This window comes from Euprymna scolopes, chromosome 4 (assembly GCF_053919585.1).
Source record: "Euprymna scolopes isolate OS-2025 chromosome 4, ASM5391958v1, whole genome shotgun sequence".
Classification (NCBI taxonomy): Eukaryota; Metazoa; Mollusca; class Cephalopoda; order Sepiida; family Sepiolidae; genus Euprymna; species Euprymna scolopes.
The window spans coordinates 172,073,936-172,094,916 of NC_136485.1; the positions used below are offsets into that span (position 1 = coordinate 172,073,936).

General features: G+C 34.9%; 1 long non-coding RNA gene across 3 annotated transcripts in view; it reads left to right on the plus strand.

The window, feature by feature from the left end:
* Positions 1-4,857: 4,857 nt before the first annotated feature.
* Positions 4,858-20,981, plus strand: part of LOC145273058 (uncharacterized) — a 296,130-nt gene continuing 280,006 nt past the window's right edge. For all 3 annotated transcript variants that reach the window (XR_013866152.1, XR_013866151.1, XR_013866153.1), the window contains exon 1: positions 4,858-5,100. This is a non-coding gene — a long non-coding RNA (uncharacterized LOC145273058). The remainder of the gene's footprint in view (positions 5,101-20,981) is intronic.

Sequence of the window (20,981 nt, forward strand, 5' to 3'; positions counted from 1 at the left end):
CAAAAGGGAAAGTTGAAATAGGGAACCTAGAAAGCGAACTCTTGGAAGTAAACCATGGCACCAAACAAGAGTGTTCACCCTATTTCTGACAACCGTCCTAATGCTGCTTCATCAAAACATCGAAGAAGGTATCTTCATCCGCACATTTTCCAACAGGAAACTGTTCAACCTTGCAAGACTGAAGGTTAAAACAAAGACCAAGAAGAAGCTGATAACAGAACTGCTGTTTGCAGACGACACTGTTCTTATAGCTCACAGTCAAGCCCAGATGCAGAGAATACCTTCTTTCAAACAGCCAGGAAGATCGGCCTACAAATCAACATAGGGAAGACAGAAGTGATGTATCAACCTTCACGAGATCACAACGACCCCAAGAGCCTATAATGATAATCTTGCTTAAAGTCGTTGAAATCTTCGAATATCTGGGAAGTACTCTAAGCACTGACAACCGTGCTGACAAAGAAATAAGCTGCCGAATCCAAAGCGCATGTGCCTCCTTTGGTAAGCTAGAAAAATTGCTCTCGCTCGGTATCCAGCTAGATACAAAGTGCAGAGAACACAAAGCCATCGTCCTGCCAGCCTTGCTGTATTCAGCAGAGACCTACACTCTGTATAGAAAACACATAAGGAAACTGGAAGCCGTCCAGCAGAGGCATCTGAGAAGGATCATGAAGATTAAATGGAGTGACTGCGTATCAAACGTGCAAGTTTCAGGATAACAAATCTAGACAGCTTGGAAGTTACCCTTGCTACCATGCAACAACGATGGACCGGGCACATTGCCAGAATGGAAGATAACCGAATCCCAAAGATGATCTTCTATGAGGAACTGGAAAATGTAGGAGGTCAGAAGCTTCGCTACAAAGATGTAACAAAGCGGCACCTGAAAGGGATGAACATCAATGTCGAGAGTTGGGAGGAACAAGCCAATAAAAGGAATAGCTGGCGGAACACTTCACAAAAGGAAAGAAGAAATAGAGAGAAAGATTGGAGAAGCTTTAGCGCTGAGACACTATTGACGACACAACCTCGGCACCCACATATACAGTGCCTGTGACTGGACGTTTCACACAGAAAGATGACTATGCCAACACTGAGGGATCACTGAGGCCCCGACTTGTCACGATTAAGACTGACGGACTGCATGATGATAGTGATATATATATATATATATATATATATATATATATATATATATATATATATATATATATATATATATATATATATATATATATATATATATCCAACCTTCTTGGGCAATTTTATCAGTTCCAAATCTCAGCGACTATTGATCAGAATTTAACAAATGAAGGTTCGTTGGAAAGCTACTGACCAGAATTATGTAGTGGCGTATGTAATATTTACCCTTAAGATCGCATCTTATGAGGATCTTCCATTATCCAGATCCAATTTTTGGCACTTTTTTACAGCCATAAAATGTTTCAATCATAGTCATTTTTTTTACTAGTTTTGCATATGAATTACAAAATATCTGATATTTCCCCCAAACCTCTGGCCATGATGGAGGGGAGACTAAACTTGCTGCTATGGTTTCTAATGATCTGAAATAACAGCAAGGGGAGACTTGATTCCAAATATTTCTTATATGTTATATATCCTGTCTTTGGTTTTCATACATAAAGTAAATTTCACAGTGTATAAGGATTATGTAATACTGGAGATATTCATAATCCTAACCTTTTTCTAAAAGATGGGGAAGTATAACATATGAGAAATATTTGGAATCATGTCTTCCCTTGCTGTTATTTCAAATCATTTGAAATCATAGCAGCAAGTTTTAATCTCTGCTCCATCTAGGCCAGAGGTTTTGGGGAATTTGGGGAAATAAATAAATAATATATATTTATATATATATATATATATATATATATATAATCTGGGTAGGTTATCCATTAAAAGGCGTTTTTTGAAATTTGAAAATTAATAAGATACGTGTTACATTGAACACTTTAAAGCCAAATGCCTGCAACGCAAATTTTTTTTTACCTTTATAAAATAAACGAGTGTTTATTTTTAAAGAGATACATTTTGGAGATATACACCCCTTTTTCAATCTATATATATATGTCTATATTTTTTCCCCTCTTATTCTTCGACATGGTGTTGAATGGGAGAATTTGAGTTGAATCCACATGATGTTAGCTGCGGATCTATCTGTAACTGGATAATTATGCATGGTCGCGCGTGATTTGAAAATCTGGGTAGGTTATCCATTAAAAGGAGTTGAGTGAAATTTGAAAATTAAATAAGATACATGTTACTTTGAACACTTTAAAACCAAATAGCTGCAACGCGAATTTTTTTTGCCTTTATAAAATAAACGAATGTTTATTTTTAAAGAGAGATATATTCCGGAGGGGGAAAACTAGACATATATGCAGTTATTTGGCTTTAAAGTGTTCAAAGTAACACGTATCTTATTTAATATATATATATATAGGGTGCCTCAAAATAATCTGACGCATTGATAGATTAAAAAAAAAAAATGAACAACAATTTATAAAGAAGATATTTTTTATTATTCAATGTATCTAGCATACTATTATATTTTAATTGGGTAAAAATTCATTTATTATTGCAGGAATTCTAAAAGAAATTTTCCTGAATCATTTGATTTCTTTTCATGGTGATATTTTACATGCAGGATGTTCTTACTTGCGCCAGGTGGTGTGTCCATGATTCTATATTTCGGAATGTCTTGCCTTCGTCAGACATGTGCTCGACTTGCAAACGTGCATGGCAGGTTTTATTGTAGATAGAGCAGGATTGCAGAAAATGGAAATTAATTTGTTTCACATGCATAATTTATTAATATCGGACGTGTGTTGTTACTTTATATTCTTTGCAGTGTTATTATGTGCATATATATATATATGCATGTATATATATATATGTATATATATATGTATATATATGCATATATTTTAGTTTTCCGCATTCTCCTGATGATATAATAAAATCATATATAAGTTTTATTCCTCATATTTAATTTAATTTCATATATATATATATATATATATATATATATATATATATATATATATATATATATATATGTGTATATATATCTCAAATTTTAATCATTCAACGAATTTAAAAATCAAAAATAAAAAGATTTTTGTTGTTCTATGTAAGACAAAGATTTATTTGTTCTAATTTGTATATTCGAGTAATTTTTATTTAGGTGTGATAGTACTTATAGAATATTACTGCCAGTAATATCTTGTAAAACTTATAATCACAGGTTTCCATATCAGTTGATTGTTAGATAATTTTATTGTGAAGTATATATGTAACGTGATCGACCTGATGGAGCGAATTGCTCCTCATTGGGGAGCCGGGTGTGCTAAGATATCTTTAATAGATACCGGGCAACGGAAGATATCCCAACCACTTAAAGTAAGGGATATAGATATATATTTTATTTCATTGTCAAAAGAATATATATATTGCTTATTGTTTGGAGGTCAGAGATATTTGTTGTTATTCGAAATTGATGACAGGAAATGTTAGAGGAGTCAGTGCCAGGTGTTCTGACTAACGAGTTTTGACCCCTGAGGTCATGGGAATTAAATGTTGAATTTGATCTCAGATTGCAAGCTAGCGAAGTGGCTGAGTTGCACACCCGCAATCTGGGATGTCCGCAAATGTGTGGCGTGATCCTATTGGCTTAGGAAATCATCTCCCCCACGCCTGACCTTACTATATAGTGCTGATGTCGTGCGAAATTAGTCAGTTTCTAGCCAGAGAGTGTGCGCGAAACTCGAAGTAACAATACCGCTCCCTGAGATGCGACCGCCACACCCCTCCTCCGACCCGTCTGAGGCTATCTCCGAAGAGAAGAGCGATTTGAGACTTTAAAAAACTTACTAAGAACTGAACCATATATTAAAAAAAAATCTGTAATATATTTGTGAAAGTAGAATAGAATTCAAGCGTCTGTTGTCCTTCTTGCCTGCGTGAGTTTTGTTATTCGTTTTCAGCATACCAGTATTCAATATGACGATTCTTGAAGTACCAAACGATATGAGCCGAGGTTTCCGATGTTTTCGAAGATCAGGGGTCCTTACGCAACTTCATAAATGGGGGTTGTATCTCACTCCCGATGCGATCCTCTATCTGTATAAGAGCCAGGTAAGCCCTAAAATGGAGTACTGTTGTCACATCTGGGCAGGAGTCTGCTGCCTTGATAGAGTTCAAAACCGGCTTCATAACCTAGTAGCCGATGCCCTCGCGAACCTCTCTCTGCTCTATCGCTATGTTCATGGTAAGTGCTCATCTGAAAACCAATCTATGGTCTCCGCTTGTCAAACTTTCACAAAACGCACTTGACCAGCTAAAATCACTATATATGATTTTTCCCACTCTCTATCAGATTCCATGTACACATCTTCTTTCCCAGAACTGCTTGTCTTTGGAACACTGTTCCGCTGGCATGCTTCCCGGCTATTCACAACATGGTGGCATTCAAATCTAAAGTAAACACATTCCTGTTAAGTCGCTCGCATAAATAATCAAATTCCATCTAGTTCATATCACTAACGATTACTTCTCTACCACGTAGCACTTATTAACCTTTATCATCGAAAGGCTTTCGGACCTTGATAAGTGGTGACTCTCAAATAATAATTAAAAAATATGCCTATATCTTTCGCTGAAAGTTCTCAGAAAATAAGCAGAAAAAATCTTACTACACTATACAATAAAATAAAATAATATAGCGAAAAAAAAGTATTCGTAAATAAACTCATTTGATCCACTTGGATTCGAAACCAGGTATCATCAACGTCATTGCACCGGCCACGCTCCCCCCCCTCCCATTCCCACCGTCTGTATGCATACGTGATTAAACACTTTGTTTTGCTGGAGATATCATTTATCCAGAAGTGAAAGTTCTAAATTTAACTCGTCAACTTTTTATCCCCGGAAAACTGCCTCGTCAGGCGACTTGTCTTTTCAGCTTGTCAAGATGGTGATCGACCTCCTACCTCGCATGTCTATCCGCATTCCACCTGTCAGTCAGTCTATTTGCGCAGTTTATATAACCAAATCGACCCGTCTGGCTCACTTGCGGCGGTGAGTTTTGTTTTCTTTCCTTCTAAGTCGTCACATTTTATGACTTGGTTTTAATCCAAACTGCGTCATACAATTCGTCGTCTGGGTTTCAAGTCGAGAATAAACACACTTCTCCCTTCATACAAGTCGGTTATTAACGATACGAAATAAAAAGCAACACACACACACACACACACACACATATATATATATATATATATATATATATATATATATATATATATATATATATATATATATGATCAGTTGGATCTTATCTTGGGTGTTATTGTCACAATGTTTCTGTCGATGTAACCTCCGACATTTTTCAGGTGTATTTTGTTGAACTTGGGAATCTGCAAGTAATTTCGAACTGAACCCTTCATTTAATCCACGTGGGTAACATGCTATCATTTCGTATATATATATATATATATATATATATATATATATATATATATATATATATATATATAATGAGAAAGTAGTAAATGGTAGGAAAAGAAAACGAAAAAGTGCTCAATAATAAAGTAGAGCAAAAATATTGCCGGTTTTTAGTCTAGTTAGTTACACATGTTTCCACTACCAAATCGAATTCACGATCCGATAGTTTCGTCAGACTTTGCAGATTGAGTGTTTATTATAATGGAAGATCTATCTATCTATCTATCTATCTATCTATCTATCTATCTATCTCACTATATATATATATACATATGGGTGTATATACATATATATATATATATATATATATATATATATATATATATATATATATATATATAACACGTGTATTCATAGGAAAATATGCTTATTCAATTATATTTCACATTTTATTTATACCAATCCTTTAATTTATGAAGCTCGATGTTACTACAGAGCATATACAAATAACTGACAAAAGTCTATATTCCACATTTTAAGGGCATAACTAAAAGAAAACATAATTCGAACTTCACTTCCGATTTTCAGATTTTATAATCACCTATATTCCTTTATTTTCTTTTAAGTTAATGAGTTCCTTTTCTTCTGACGAGTTAACAGCAGGATAAATAAAAAAATCGACATAATAATTACATAAATTATTCTGCGTGACGAAATAGGTGCTGTCAAGAATTGAACATTTAAACATACTTTAAAGAATAAACGGTAAGATGGACAACATCTTGGAATTGGGAATATAGACTTAAAGGAAGAGCAATAGAAAAAAAGAAGAAAGAGAGGGGAGTGGAGGAGAAGAAGGAAACAATCAGTAAGTATTAATTATTAAGTTAAGAAATAAAAAAAATAAAGATATAGACCTGAAAGAAAGAGGAGGAAAGAAATGACAGAAACGAGAAAAGAGAGAAAAGAAAAGAAAAAAAGGAAAGAAGAAGAAGAAGAAGAAGCATTTATTTGCACCAACTAATTTGGTGGTTATGGTAAGGGTTAAAATTAGTTGTTTAAGAAGCTCATGGGTTGGGGTGGAGAGGGAAAGGGCAGGCAGTTTAGATGAGTAGGGGTGGTAAATTGTCATCATTGCCATAATCTGGATAGTCTGGCAGGAGGTGGGGGGAGTTGAAACGTGTCAGAAATCGACATCATTGAAGATACATCCCAGTTAAAAGCTCTTAAACAAACGGACCGCGCCACGGAAAAATTGAGAACGTGTCGAAGTTAACATTATCGAAGATACGCTCACGTTAAAAGCTCATAAGCATTCGGCCCATGTTATTAATAATATTGTACACATATGAGCACTACAGAATTATATATTTTTAGTTATAATAGGGAATAAAGATTATAGCTAAATAGTTTAAAAGATTGGGGAGTTGGAAGTTTACTTGAAGAGTTTATATAAGGTTATGTTCATGTTTATGAAAAAAAATAAGCATAAATGGGAAGAAACAGATAAAAGTAAGGTGGTAGGATGCTAATTAAAATTTAATTAACATTAAAATTTAATTAATATTAAAATTTAATTAACATTAAAATTTAATTAATATTAAAATTTAATTAACATTAAAATTTAATTAAAAAGGTTTTTTTAAAGAAATTGTTCTTTTTATTCTTTCCCTCTTTTTGGTGGTAATACATAATTATAGGGCGATATAGAGGATGATTAGAGTAATGCCAGGTTTTACCGAATTGTTCATGATTGTAAATATTATATTTATGACAGTAATAAATAATTAAGGTAAGTAAGCTAAGTATAGAGCTGAGGTTTGGGTATGTTGTGTCTGTTGATCTATTGTGGGAGTTAAAGTTGGTAAGGAGGTGAGATTTGTAATGACAGCAGTTAATTGAAATTTCACCTTTTTGTTTAATATTTTATAATACAATTTGTTATTAAAACCTTTTCATTTAAGCCAAGGAAACAAGAGGAGTTTAATAATTTACAAGTGCTCGATTTCTGTAGGATTTCCCAATTTATCGTAGGTTTAAATTTGTTTTCGATTAAATTAAGGTAGTCGGTAGTTAGTGAGGTTTTATTAAGGTGGTTGGGGTGAGTAAAAGAACATTTTCTTTAGGGGCAATGGTGGCTTTGTAAACTACTGCTAAGTGTAAGCACTGTTGTTTAAGTGGGCAGTCTGATTTATTCACGCAACTGCAGTCTTTTGTATTATTATTTGTATTACGGTTATTATTGTTATCTTTTTAATGTCTTATTATTGTAATTTTCTGATAATGCTTTCTGTGTTGTCACTACAGCTATAAGTAAGTTCGATAGTGTTTTTATTAAATATTTTATGTATGATATTATTTGGTGAAATGTGAGTATTAATTAATTAATGAAAACTCTTTTCCTAGTTTAGTCTTATATTGAAGGGAGGGTTGAACTAAATTATTTTTCTAGATCTGTTTTTGTTGTGTTGTATTATAAAGGGGATCGTGTGTGATATATCTAATCAGAGTTAACGTCGTGTGATCGTCTAGTTGTTCTGTCTATTTGTTCATATGCCGTTGCGCGTGTGTGTGTGTGTGTGTGTGGTACATGTATTTCAGACATACCTTCTGCGTCGTGGATGTTGGTCCATCTGAATTCATCTCGTCTTGGAGGGGAGACTAGTACCTGTTTTAGAGACGAAGATTCATTTCACTCCAAACGACGAATTGGTTTTATAGTTTTTATTTCACTTTCCAGATGTCTCGTAGAAGGATGGAAAGTGAATCTCTGGCTTGCGTGGTACACGTCAGCGTTTCCTCCAGTGAAGGGGAGGAGACGTCTGTGAAGCCGGTCGTCGCCTAAGTTAAAACCAAATCTCCTTGATTCAGCTAACCTGATCATGTGACTCAAACGCAATCCGATCAGCTGATCATTACTTCCGGTCAACGTATCTACAATATAATTTACACACATCCCTCTCTCTCGAGCCATTCTCTAACATTTTTTCTATCAGTAGGTTTTAAGAGATTTGGTTCTGAGTAATTAATATAATTGTTAATGTAGCCGATTCCTTTTAATGCTGTATCGTAGAAGTGTTTATGTTTATTGAAGATTTCACATTTTGAAAAGTTAGAACTAATTCGCTTTTCTCTTCGCTTGATTTTGGGATGTGGTTATTAATATGTTTAGGGTGTTTGAATAAGAGGTGTATATATAGAGGATACATGTTATCTTTTGTGTAGAGTTTGTAGTTATTTGTATTTTTATTTTATTTTACTTTTTTATTACAGTTTCACCCCAAACAAGGCAAATTGCCACTTTGGTGTAGGGGGCTACTATCAGGGGCAACAACTACTGGGGTACCATGTAGGGATTTGGGCAGCAAGATGTCGGTTCACGTTACACTTGAACTTCTGCACGTCAGTACTGTTGGGGAAGCAGGGACCTGGAATGGAATTCCAAAGTCTAGCGGTTCTGGGGAAGAAACTATTGGAGTAGAAAGATCTTTTACATCTCGGGATCTCTACAGTGCGGGGGTGGGATTTAGCAGTCTGTCGGGTTTGTCGTGGGTGCTCACGTCGTGGGGGCACAAGTACTTGCAGTTCGTCAGAGCATTCACCACTAAAATACTTGTAGAACAGGCAGAGGGATGCAACATTTCGTGGATGGGACATTATTGTGATAAATGGTTACTTACATAATTAAAAAAAAAAGTAGAGACTGCCAGGAGGAGATAACTCGTGCATCACTTGTTAGTTTGTTACTTTTACGAATTTCCCAAAATTGGTTTATTAGTTTTTCACGTAAGTTTGCAAGAAGTTCTCTGACTTCGTACATAGAAAACTGATCCAGACATTTTTTGAGTAAACTCTGATTTGTTTGTGATTTAAAAGTACCGATAAAATTTAGCGTGGCTTCTGGCTTGAATAGAGTATGGTCGTATCTTTTAAAAGTATTGATAAGCACGTTGACAGTTTAATGCCATAAGATTCAAATAAAAAAAAACTGAATAAAATGCTAAAAGAGTTTGCGAATGGATCAGAATACTTGTACATTGTTTTGTGAATGAAATAAACGAAAATAACCTTGTCTGTGTTTTACTTATATTCCTCCAAAAACTTGGCAAACCGCCACTGTAACGTGAAGGACTACTTTGCATTATAAACTATCCTTACAGGGGCCCACTGAGCAGGTTGTTGAGCGGCGAAATATTTGTTCGAATCACACTTAAATTTCTTCATGATAGTGCAGTTAGGAAAGCAGGATGCAAGGTGGGAATTCTAAAATCTAACAGAGAATTGTGAGGGAAGAAACTTCTATAGTACAAGGCTTTCCGGCATTGGTTAACTTTTTTTTTTTTTTTTTTTACAAAGGCATCACCACATTATCAAGGCCCAGAGGCCACTCAAGGATAAGGGTTAAAGAGTGCACAGTAGAAGTTGGTCAATATAGTAATCATTAGTAATGAAAATTTGGTAAATTTAATAACTTATATGGAACGGCTCATCAAGAACTTATTTACCTTAGACTTGAACACAACCATATTGTAGTCAGCCGGAAAGCAGGAAAACGGAAGACAATTCCACAGGCGTGCAGTTCTAAGAAAGAAGCTTTGTTCATGGAATCTATGTTTAGGTTTAGGCACAGATAAAGAGTGGGGGAAATTATTGATAGTGTTTACAGCTAGATGAGTGTTTCTTGTGAAAGTTTGGCGAGGGGGGACCATAGATTGAAGCTCAGTTGAACACTTTCCATGAAAATAACGATACATCAGAGACAAACTCGCAATATCTCTTCTGTGAGATAGAGGTTGTAAGGAGGAGAAAAGGACATCTCCTACGAGGCTACGAAGTCTATTTTGAACTCTATCAAGGCAGGACAAGTCCTTTCTAGCAGCTCCTGCCCAGATGTGGCAACAGTATTCCATCCTTGGACGTACCTGGCTCTTATATAGATAGAGAATAGCATCAGCAGTGAGATATCTACTGGATCGATAGAAAGATCCCACCATTTTTCCAGCGGCCTTGGCAACAGATTTGATATACGTGTTCCATTTAAGATCAGGAGTAATGGTCAAGCCCAGAAGCTTGTCAAAACTCTACAGTAAAGGCGTGATATTTTGCTGCTTGTCGGGTTATTTGGATGTATTTACATCTATGGGATGTAAGATTGCGGGATGGGACCGGAGTTGAAACTTGGTTGACAGTGAGGGATCTATTAGATGAGAAACTATATTTTTGGACTATGACAAATATAGAGAGAGAGACTAGTGGTTGACACACCGGACCATATATAGCAATAACATTCCTTTCATGAGCAAATAGTGACTGTAAATGTATAAAATACTGTGAGATATTGATATTTTTCTGACGTAGAGAAAATAGCCCATTTTATTTGCAGCTGTCTTTGAAGCTGTCTTGGCAATGTCTTCAATGTATTTGTTCTAGTTCACGTTATCTGTGAATATTTGCCCGAGGTGTATGAATAATGAACTCTCAGCTAATGTGTTATTATCCACAGCAATCGATGGCTAGAAAGATTCTTTGTAATTCTTGAAGGAAAGAAGCTTAGTCTTAGTAGTATTAAATGTTATCATACATTTACAACCGGACTGGAGGTCGTTTTCTAAGGATTCTACTATTGTATTAGGAGTACATCAATATTTCCCTAATGCCGGTTATATATCGTGTTCTCATGTACAAATATCACTATCTCTGACACAATGTTATCAAGGAGGTCCTTTATAAATGCTATGAATAGTAGAATTAATCAGAGCACATTCCACTAACATATTTATAAAACAGGCACAAGAATGCAATATTGTAGCCGTGGAAAAGGGTGTAAGCTTAGTTCATAGACCTATTAGATTGGCGACATCTTTTAGACCGTGTCCAAGGAGAAACTAGCTGTGGATGCACACGCCCCGGTGTGACAACACTGTGCATGGGCGAATTGTGGCTTTGTAGAGATACAAGATGCTATCAGATATGAGAAATTTTCTAGCACGGTAGAGGGAACCCACCTTTTTTTGCCGCAGCCTTTGAAATCTCCCCCAACGTATTTATTTCAGTTCCTGTTACTTGTGAATATTAATCGGAGTGGGAACTCTCAGGTAGAGTGTTACATGTCCGTTAGTGGTTGAGAAGGTTTCTTATAAGTTTTAAAGGAAATAGGTTTGTTGCTTGTAGCATTAAATGTTACCATCTATTTACGTTTTTTAAGGTTTCTGGCTTTTAATATGTGTATACCGTTTCTCAATACAGGCTATTATAGAACGTTATATCATCAGCAAATATGCCCCTCTCAGAAAATTTAATCGGAAGTAGTTTATAAACACCAGAAATAATAAAGGTGTAAGAATCGACCCATGAGAAACTCCTGCATTTATATTATGTTGATTGAATGTACATTCATCAATAACACTGAATTTTCCTCTTTTCTTAGAAAGATATAATAATATTTAGCATTCATCCAGTAAGACCGTATAATTAATTTTTCATTAGCGACTCTTCATGCCATTGACACAGCGTTAGATATATCAAGACCACAGCTATAGATTCCCCCATCTTATCCAGTGCATGGTATATACAGGATAAACACGTTGACACACCAGTTCCCGTCCGTTAAGCAACGTTAAGCCTGGTTAGTACCAGATGGGTGATCACTTGAGAATTCTAGGCTCTGTATGTGCTCTTCACTTATCTCGGCATTTGTTTCCAGTCGTCCTGAACCTCCACTTGTCACTGGTATTTAACAACGCTGCCTCAGGAGAGGTGCGGTGAGAGATTGCGCAACTCTTGCCACAAAAAATTCCACGCGCAGTCACCTTTACAGTGGGTATCCATAGTTTGTCAAGACTGAAAGAAGCTATTATTTGCGGTCAGAAATGACCGTTAGACTATCTGCAGTAGAACAAAATTGCCTAAATGCACACTGTCAGTCAGAGGTAAAATGATCTTTTACGACGTGGTGTACTAGTGCGTGATTGATTAATGACAAATATTTTAGTGAAGAGCGGAGGAGACTAATAATGCGATAATTAAACGGATTAATTTTTTCATCATAATTCTTTTACAATGGATCCACAGAGGCCATTTTTCATCTACCATTGAAGCAAGATTCAGCAAGGTATTATTTTTTAGAATTTGGAAATGACAAAAGCTGTCGCAACTGAATATTTCCTAATCAATACACCAAGGAATATGATCAAATCCATTTCTATTAGACGCATCTAAGTTATTTTTATGATATCGTACACATTAGAACAGGTAATTTTCAGATCATCAAATTTCTCGTCTGTACACATAGGGAAATTTGGTAGAAGGGTTTTTCGTGGGTCTTAATTGAACTCAGACGCGGATCACCGGGCAGTTCATCCTTCTCAGTTACCGGTCAGCGATTTCTCGGTTGATGAATAGTGGAAAAATTACTGATTGTTATTTTTTTAATTTACTACACTATTATTATCTACTTTGATTATTTTTTAATTTGTTTTTACAACAGCATTAGCAAAGTAGCAGAAGAATTTGCTGTTTTCTTCTACTTACATTATTAAAGCTTTTTTTGATATGTCAAATGACACCTGACAACTTTTGGTGAAAGAAAATAACGCACCGAAATTTGGCGTACTAGCGTACCAAAAAAGAATTACCCCCCTTCCTGCTAGTTATTACTATAAAATATGTGTTGTTAGTCATTCTTTTTCTAAAGTTGTAAATAATTTTTAAATTATAAAGAAAATAATTCCCGGACAACGCTCGGTCTTCCTGCTCGTTATTGCTATAAAATATTTGCCGTCATTCTTTCTTTTTCTAAAAGTTGTAAATTTGTTAAAAAATCACAGTGTCAGCAGTAGTCGTTTGACAACTGAAAAATTCCCCGCGTTTTTTGAATGACTCACTGACCGAGTGTCCATTTTTGAAAACGTACAAGCTAAACATTCTATTTCTGTTTATATAAAAAAAAATTAATAGCATATTTTTTAATTTGTTTATTACACAATTATGTATCCCATACAATAGAAAGCAACTACAAAAATAAATAACATTAATGTTGGCAATAATTATAATAACACGGTCAGGAATTGCGTTCATCTAAATCACTCATTTAGAAAGGTGCATCTGATCGTAATCTTAAAATGTAAGAGATGAACGGAGCCCAACCTAGGAGCAGGAAAATCTCTACATTAAAAACCTACATCTTTATAACTTTTCTCTTGTAATGAGTAAAAATTTCCGACAAAGATGTTATTTTAAACTTAAATACATTAAACAAAGGAACGTTGTATTAAAACAAACAAACAAACAAAAAACTCAAGTAAATCCAACCCAAATGTAAAATACAGTTTTGGGACTTTATCACAATAATCAGTCCATTCTTAATCTGTATATCTATAAAAGTGAGAAGGTGTGTGTGTGCGCGTGTGTGTGTGCGTGTGTGTGTGTGTGTTGTTTTTGTGTGTGTGAAGACATTTATCAACCTATATACCCAAAGAAAGTTTGATTTACAGACTTGAAATTTAGTATATAAGGTATTCATACAGGTAGAAAAATTTTAATCAGTTTTCATACGGAAAAAAAGCTTGCTAAAGGGTAAAAATTAAAAAATTGGGGGAGGATCATCCGATTTTTATCTGTTTGTTAACTGTTTCATGACTGCGTATGCATGAATCGTTCACATTATGTTAAGAATAAGTGGGTTTGAAAGATTATGTAAAGCTAGTCTAATGGTTATCATACTTGATTCACTGTATTTAGCTTTTGGTTTCGATCCCAGCTTGAGTACTTTTTTTAATTACAAGAAGGGAACTGTTTAGAAAAAAGCATAATAATAATAGCATGCACATGTCTCAGTTTCTTTTTTTTTAATTTATTTTTTTAAAACGTTACGTATAATTCTGGGCAACGATGGGTACATCTTGTTGTACCCATATAAAAGAAGTCGTTTTATTTTGTGATAGAGTTTATTGCTAAAAAAAGCGTATTACTTATGCAGCAATATTTAATACGATAATTAGTAAGTTATGTTGGTTTGGTTTGGTTACTTTTTGCGGCATATCCACCCTTTTTCGGATTATTTAATGCCGAATTCAGTTATTTTGGAAAAAAGATTTTATGCATCAAGTTCTTTATATCCTCAAATATTTATTTGTAGAGTTTGGTTTGGTTGTTTTGCAGTACATCATATCAATCATGTTCGTGTTATATAATGAAGAATATTGTTATAAAAAATATCATGCTTCAAGTTCTTTATATCCTCAAATATTTATTTGTAGAGTTTGGTTTGGTTGTTTTGTAGTACATCATATCAACCATTTTCGAGTTATATAATGACCAATACTGTTATAAAAAAATGTCATGCTTCAAGTTCTTTATATCCTCAAATATTTATTTGTAGATTTTTTTTTTGTTTTACGGCATATCAACCCTTTTCAGGTTATTTGATGTCGAATCCAGTTATTTTGGAAAAGGTTTTCCTGCATAAAGTTCTTTTTCTTTGTCATTCTTGTTTCCTGCCCCGCAGAACATAACCGAGTTTTGGAATTGGAGAGGGAAAAGGGTTACAGTATTAAGGTTTGGTAAAATTTAATTTAGAAAAACTCTCTAGAAGTGGAGGAAATAAAAAGAGAAAAGGAAAATAGGGAGACGGCAAAAAGGGGGAAAACAGGGAAAACGGTGGTTGTTGTCTTTGTTTTCAGTTTTACAGAACATAATTAAGTTTTGCAAAAGGAAGAAGAAAATAAAAAGCATTAATGTTAGGTGCATTTCGTCTTAGGAAGCCAATATCTTCAGACAGCCTAATCGAATGGAATCTAAGTAAATTGTTAAAATTAACATTTGTGTTTCGTTGTTTGCAAAATAAATTTGTAAAAATGCAGAAAACTTTGATACGCAATTTAAGCTGACTGAAAAACTTAAATGTTTATTAACCGATGGTTTAATAAAAATTTAATTTTTATTAACCGATGGTTTAACAAAAATTAAATTTTTATTAACCGATGGTTCAATAAGGCTGTGTTCATTCATGTCCTCGATCGAACCTAAAAATGAAAATGAAATAAAATAAACAACAACAAAAACATGACAAAAATAAATTAAATCAAACATCCAAAAGTTTTAATATATAAAAAAAGATTTATTTTAAACGATATACAGTCACATAAAACATAAACAGGAACGGACCTCTTGCATACGTGTGTGCGCGTGAGAAAGAAAGACGGATAAATGAATGGATATCTTTTCTTACTACATCTAACAACATAGTGCGCGATGCAGCCTCCATTTTAGACACCACCCAGACACGTCTTTTTTGTTTCAACCCACAACAACAGCCAAAGAGACAGAAATCATGTTATTTCACTTGTTTCCTTTTGAAGGTTATTACCTTTTAATGAGTAACTTAAACTTTTTACTGCAACACGACTCTTGCTATCAAATAAAAGACACGGTTTACTTGATGTGGCAAAGCGAGAAACCCCTGTTCTTTTCTTTTAGTCGTACTTCTATACAACGATCGACTTGCAGAAGACACACACTGTAAGCACAGATATTCAATGGTGGGCCCTCAAAAACGAAGGATTTACAGCGATTGCCACTTGGTTTATTTTATGTAATTCTAGTAATCCTAGGGGTTTAAAAACCAGTGATATCTTTGACTAGAAAGAAACTATAATGCTTATGATATGGACATGCAAACATATTAAATATAAGAGATGAATTGATGAACAAATGCAGACATAGACATAGATTTAAGTCACTAAGATTAGAATCTATCTGTTGGTGATAAACTCTGTGTTTCCGGTTATGGAAATATATTTTCTTGATATGAACTCTAGAGAAATCTCGCTAATTTGTTTTATCTGAATTACCGGAGGATATTTGTACGTTAGGAATGCATATGTGTTGGAATATATAGTGTAACTAAGATTTGCGAATAGATTGTTAGATAGAAACGTGTATGAAGTATTAGCTCGATATATTAGTGTAAAATCAAGATATTATTCAGCAGATACTTAGAAATATAGTGTATGAGTCAGATAAAGATATTGTAGATGTATATGTGCGTATGAATATATGTGCATATTTTGTATGTACTTATATGTAAATATATATGTGTGTGTGTATATATATCTACGCGTATAATATAAATATTTATGTAATAGTTTTATTTAATTTAATTTTCTCTATTTTTCATTGTGTTATGGCTCGCATGTAACCACAAAGAAGAACAAAACAACGGAGAACAGTTTAAACATGTATTACATGAAAAAAGTTACAAACGAAAGGTTACAAACGAACAGTGTAGGTAATTCACCAAGCATGCGAGACTCGCTCTGGAATTAGATCCCCGCCTGGGATCGTTATGCGTAAAGTTTATATGGACGATGGATTAGTCCATTTGGAGGGTGGTTCCCCACAACACATTGGCACCACTTATCAAAGTCTGGGACTACTCGAAAATAAACGTTAATGGGTATAAGGTGGTCAATGTGACAACAGCTCAATGATGGGTGTTGTGGGAAATTAGGCAGAATTCGTCTAGTCAAGGGAACGGGATAGCAAGAACTTGTTAATATTGGATCAATATATATATATATATATACACACATACACATATATATACATACAAATATATATATACATATATATACATATATATATATGCATTTTGATTCATATATACGATTATGCATACGTATGTTTTCGCATACTGATGATTGTACGTGTGTATATAAATTATTTGTGTAGCTATTCGCGTGTGAAGTTACAAGATATACATGATATACACACATATACATATATATATATATATGCATGCATATTATCAGTATATATGCGTATATGTGTGTGGGCTAAACGTGTGTGTATGCATATGCTAATATATCTATATTTGCGTGTATATATGTGAGTATGAGTGCAATGTAAACATGTACGTAAGGTTTTAAATTCAATTTAATTTTCTCAATGTTTTATTCGATTTTTGATTATTAATTAAACGAATGTCTTTACTTTCTAGATTAAAGAATAAAATGATCGTTTCTCATTTAAAAAAGTTCAAATTCGTAGCCAGGGTTTTATTGGATCTAGCACTGATGAGTCTAGAAAAACGCTGAAATTGATCATAGGTGTCATTTTTCTGGATCATATCTTCGCTATGTCTTTTCGTCTGCGCGTTTATTTTCCTCTCTATCTTTTTCAAACTTGACTCTCTTTTCTTTTCTCTTTCAACGACCATAATTTTTTCATCCGTTTCTTCGTCGGATTTCTTTCTTTACTTCATTATTCATTTTCTCGATTCTATTACATACCTTCCCCCTTTCCTCCCATTTTAAAAAAATTCTTTTACATGCTTTTCTAATAAATACAGAAACCGTTACGAATTTCCCACTTTTTATGTCAGATACTAATCTGACTAGCTCTTCTCACTTGAAAAGACCCTTAGAAGCTTGAAATAATTGCCCAGTATTTTTAGACGTAAAATGACCTGGCCATGAATAAGACCAGAGAGTTACTGTCGTTAGACGATGTCTTTTAATACTGAAACAGTAAATTTATTGTAGCGATCATAGTAAATTTATAAAATCTAAATTGAATAATCTATTGCTCTTTGACTGAACACTATCAACAACTTCATTGAAATTCAATGGGTTTTACATTTGGCTATTTTAATCTGAAATCTCACTATCTTTATATATATATATATATATATATATATATATATATATATATATATATATACATATATATTTTTTTTTTTATTCAATTTTCACCCCAAACAAGGCACAGTGCCACTTTGAAGCAGGGGGCTACTATTAGGGAATTAATTAGCGGGGTCATTATGAAGGGAGAAGAGTAGAAAGATGTTTGTTAACATTACACTTGAACTTCTGCATATCATTGCAGTTGGGAAAGCAGAATCCCGGAAGGGAGTTCCAAAGACCCGCAGTTCTGGGGAAGAAACTATTGGAGTAAAAGGCTTTTTGCACCTAGGGATCTCCACTGTAAAGGGATGAGACTTAGTAGCTTGTCGGGTTTGTCGGGGGTAGTTACGTCGGGGAGGTACAAGTGTTTGCAGTTCGTCAGAGCATTCACCATTAAAGTATTTGTAGAACAGGCAGAGGGATGCAACATCTCGTCGATGGGACAGAGGTTGAAGCCCAGATGACAGTTCAGGACCTATCAGGTTTGCGACTCTTTTTTGAACCCTGTCCAGGAGCGAGAGACAAGCAGCAGATGCACCAGCCCAGATGTGACAACAGTACTTCATACATGGGCGAATGGTGGCCTTATAGAGGTATAGGATACTGGCAGGCGTAAGTAGTTTTCTAGCACGGTAGAGGGAGCCAACCTTCCTTGCAGCAGCCTTGGCAATGCTCTCAATGTATCTATTCCAGTTCATATTCCCTGTAAACGTTAGGCCGAGGAGTTTAAAAGAAGTACTTTCAGGCAATGTGTTCTTGGCCATTGCTATTGGTGGTAGAGAAGGTTTCTTGTAGTTATTGAAGGAAACAAGCTTAGTCTTAGCAGCATTGAATGAGACCAACCATTTTTGTCCCCATTCCACTACGGATTGGAGGTCATCCTCTAGTGTTTCTGCCATTTTCTTGGATATGTGTTAATTTGTTTTCCCCTCATATCTGTTATAGAGAGTGGTGTCATCGGCAAATATACCCATCTCCGAAACAATATTATCAGGGAGGTCGTTTATGAATATCAGGAACAATAGAGGTCCAAGGATAGACCCCTGAGGCACTCCCGCATTTATGTCATATTGTTTGGATGTACGTCCGTCGAGGACAACTTTGATTTTTCTATTACTTAAGAAGGATTTAATTACGTTATGAATTCTTCCAGTGATTCCATATGATCTAATTTTCCTTAGAAGACCATCGTGCCATACCCTGTCAAAAGCCTTAGATATATCAAGGGCCACCGCTCTACCCTCCCCTGTTTTATCCAATGAACGGTATATACGTTCAGAAACTACAGTTAAGATATCTGCTGTTGAACGGGCTTGCCTGAATCCATATTGTTTGTCAGTCAAGAGTTTAGCAGCTGTTAGGTGCTGGACTAGGGCTTTATTAACTAAGGACTCAAATATTTTGGCGAAAAGCGGGAGGAGGCTAATGGGGCGATAATTTAGTGGGTCAGTTCTTTCACCAGAATTCTTGAAGACTGGTACCACAGAGGCGGTTTTCCAGCAATATATATATATATATATATATATATATATATATATATATATATATATATATATATATATATAACTAAGCCTGAAGAGTCCTAGAGTGGATGAAACGCGGAATATTCAGTGTAGCTTAATCGCCATATATATTTTATAACTTACTATGTATATATATATATATATATATATATATATATATATATATGTGTGTGTGTGTGTATGTGTGTAGTAGTAGTAGTAGAGAGAGCGAGTGAAAAATAGCTAGAGAGATAGATAGATAGATAGAGATAGATAGATAGATAGATAGATAGATAGAGAGAGAGAGAGAGAGAGAGAGAGAGAGAGAGTGGGGAAAGAGAGAGAACTGTAAGCTTGATAGTTTAGTCTTGAAAATAGTAAGGTTTATCGAAACAATCCAAGCGTATAACAAATCGACCGACAAGATAATACAAATCCGTAGATACTTCTAGAATTTCTTTAAAACAGCGAGTGAACGTCTCACATGAACGTGTAGTATCTGTGTTTACATCTGACCTTTTTACTCTGTGCCCTCTAAAATTGTGAATTGACAAAGGAACTTTTAGACGATCCAGAGCAGAGAATGGCGCTAAGTTCCCAACCGATCGGAGATGATGGGTGGAGGGGCGTAAATATCCACAGCGAGCGAGAAGACAGGGTCTGGCAAAGGTGGTCGGTAAGGAGAACATTTTAGTCTTTTTCACGGTTTTGTCATTCGCTGTCAGCCTTGGGACGTAAGAGACATACTTTTGTTTGTCCTTAAAGAGATGATGAAAGGCCTCGTGCTTGTCCTGTCTAGACAGCTGGTTTGGATATGTTTGATATTGTATACGCGACACTTTGTGGAATGTAAACTTTAAGACGGACATAAGGATATCCTTGTGTAGAAATAGACGCATGTGATTACGTTATTCGTGTAGACAGTCACAGCGTCTATTTCAATAGTTGTGCGTCAAAATATGCGAACGACATCAGCCTGCTTTTATCTATTTTATTAAGGTAGTCAACACGACGAGACATTCGATTAAATAAACTCTATTCGACTCTATACATAAGACTAGCATGGCTACCTGGCGTTTTCCTGGGTAAAAACATAATACATTTCTGTTAAAATATCAATCTTTCTATCTCTCTATATCAGTCTTTCTAAATCCATTCCCATCCCAACTCCCTATTTCTCGACTGCCTCGTTAATTCTTATCTTATTAGACAGACGCACATATACAGCTCTTTTTTATATAATAAATCTCTCGCGGAATTAGTCGGGATTTTCCTTCCAATCATATAATAATATAATAACAATGAAAAATCACCCCCCCCCTGACGAAATCTT